Below are 2,500 nucleotides of genomic sequence, written 5' to 3'. Positions count from 1 at the left end.
AAAACGAACGTTTTGCACAATTTTGCACTGGCACTGTAATTTTAACTTTTTTAAAATTTGGTCATGATAAACGTTTTTGCTGTTTTTACTGGAAAACGGCTGCAAACACTGCAAAATATTAGTTTTCATAAAACGTGTTATTTAGAGGCTAAAACGAACGTTTTGCACAATTTTGCACTGGCACTGTAATTTTAACTTTTTTTAAAATTTGGTCTTGATAAACGTTTTTGCTGTTTTTACTGGAAAACTGCTGCAAACACTGCAAAATAGTAGTTTTCATAAAACGTGTTTTTTAGAGGCTAAAACGAACGTTTTGCACAATTTTGCACTGGCACTGTAATTTTAACTTTTTTAAAATTTGGTCTTGATAAAGGTTTTGCTGTTTTTACTGGAAAACTGCTGCAAACACTGCAAAATATTAGTTTTCATAAAACGTGTTTTTTAGAGGCTAAAACGAACGTTTTGCACAATTTTGCACTGGCACTGTAATTTTAACTTTTTTAAAATTTGGTCTTGATAAAGGTTTTTGCTGTTTTTACTGGAAAACTGCTGCAAACACTGCAAAATAGTAGTTTTCATAAAACGTGTTTTTTAGAGGCTAAAACGAACGTTTTGCACAATTTTGCACTGGCACTGTAATTTTAACTTTTTAAAAATTTGGTCTTGATAAAGGTTTTTGCTGTTTTTACTGGAAAACTGCTGCAAACACTGCAAAATAGTAGTTTTCATAAAACGTGTTTTTTAGAGGCTAAAACGAACGTTTTGCACAATTTTGCACTGGCACTGTAATTTTAACTTTTTTAAAATTTGGTCTTGATAAAGGTTTTTGCTGTTTTTACTGGAAAACTGCTGCAAACACTGCAAAATAGTAGTTTTCATAAAACGTGTTTTTTAGAGGCTAAAACGAACGTTTTGCACAATTTTGCACTGGCACTGTAATTTTAACTTTTTTAAAATTTGGTCTTGATAAAGGTTTTGCTGTTTTTACTGGAAAACTGCTGCAAACACTGCAAAATAGTAGTTTTCATAAAACGTGTTTTTTAGAGGCTAAAACGAACGTTTTGCACAATTTTGCACTGGCACTGTAATTTATTTTTTTTAAAATTTGGTCTTGATAAAGGTTTTTGCTGTTTTTACTGGAAAACTGCTGCAAACACTGCAAAATAGTAGTTTTCATAAAACGTGTTTTTTAGAGGCTAAAACGAACGTTTTGCACAATTTTGCACTGGCACTGTAATTTTAACTTTTTAAAATTTGGTCTTGATAAAGGTTTTTGCTGTTTTTACTGGAAAACTGCTGCAAACACTGCAAAATAGTAGTTTTCATAAAACGTGTTTTTTAGAGGCTAAAACGAACGTTTTGCACAATTTTGCACTGGCACTGTAATTTTAACTTTTTTAAAATTGGTCTTGATAAAGGTTTTTGCTGTTTTTACTGGAAAACTGCTGCAAACACTGCAAAATAGTAGTTTTCATAAAACGTGTTTTTTAGAGGCTAAAACGAACGTTTTGCACAATTTTGCACTGGCACTGTAATTTTAACTTTTTTAAAATTTGGTCTTGATAAAGGTTTTTGCTGTTTTTACTGGAAAACTGCTGCAAACACTGCAAAATAGTAGTTTTCATAAAACGTTTTTTAGAGGCTAAAACGAACGTTTTGCACAATTTTGCACTGGCACTGTAATTTTAACTTTTTTAAAATTTGGTCTTGATAAAGGTTTTTGCTGTTTTTACTGGAAAACTGCTGCAAACACTGCAAAATAGTAGTTTTCATAAAACGTGTTTTTAGAGGCTAAAACGAACGTTTTGCACAATTTTGCACTGGCACTGTAATTTTAACTTTTTTAAAATTTGGTCTTGATAAAGGTTTTTGCTGTTTTTACTGGAAAACTGCTGCAAACACTGCAAAATAGTAGTTTTCATAAAACGTGTTTTTAGAGGCTAAAACGAACGTTTTGCACAATTTTGCACTGGCACTGTAATTTTAACTTTTTTAAAATTTGGTCTTGATAAAGGTTTTTGCTGTTTTTACTGGAAAACTGCTGCAAACACTGCAAAATAGTAGTTTTCATAAAACGTGTTTTTAGAGGCTAAAACGAACGTTTTGCACAATTTTGCACTGGCACTGTAATTTTAACTTTTTTAAAATTTGGTCTTGATAAAGGTTTTTGCTGTTTTTACTGGAAAACTGCTGCAAACACTGCAAAATAGTAGTTTTCATAAAACGTGTTTTTTAGAGGCTAAAACGAACGTTTTGCACAATTTTGCACTGGCACTGTAATTTTAACCTTTTTAAAATTTGGTCTTGATAAAGGTTTTTGCTGTTTTTACTGGAAAACTGCTGCAAACACTGCAAAATAGTAGTTTTCATAAAACGTGTTTTTTAGAGGCTAAAACGAACGTTTTGCACAATTTTGCACTGGCACTGTAATTTTAACTTTTTTAAAATTTGGTCTTGATAAACGTTTTGCGTTTTTTACTGGAAACTGCTGCAAACACTG

Source organism: Montipora foliosa, chromosome 2 (genome assembly GCF_036669935.1).
Source record: "Montipora foliosa isolate CH-2021 chromosome 2, ASM3666993v2, whole genome shotgun sequence".
NCBI lineage: Eukaryota > Metazoa > Cnidaria > Anthozoa > Scleractinia > Acroporidae > Montipora > Montipora foliosa.
This window is presented reverse-complemented; position numbering follows the sequence as displayed.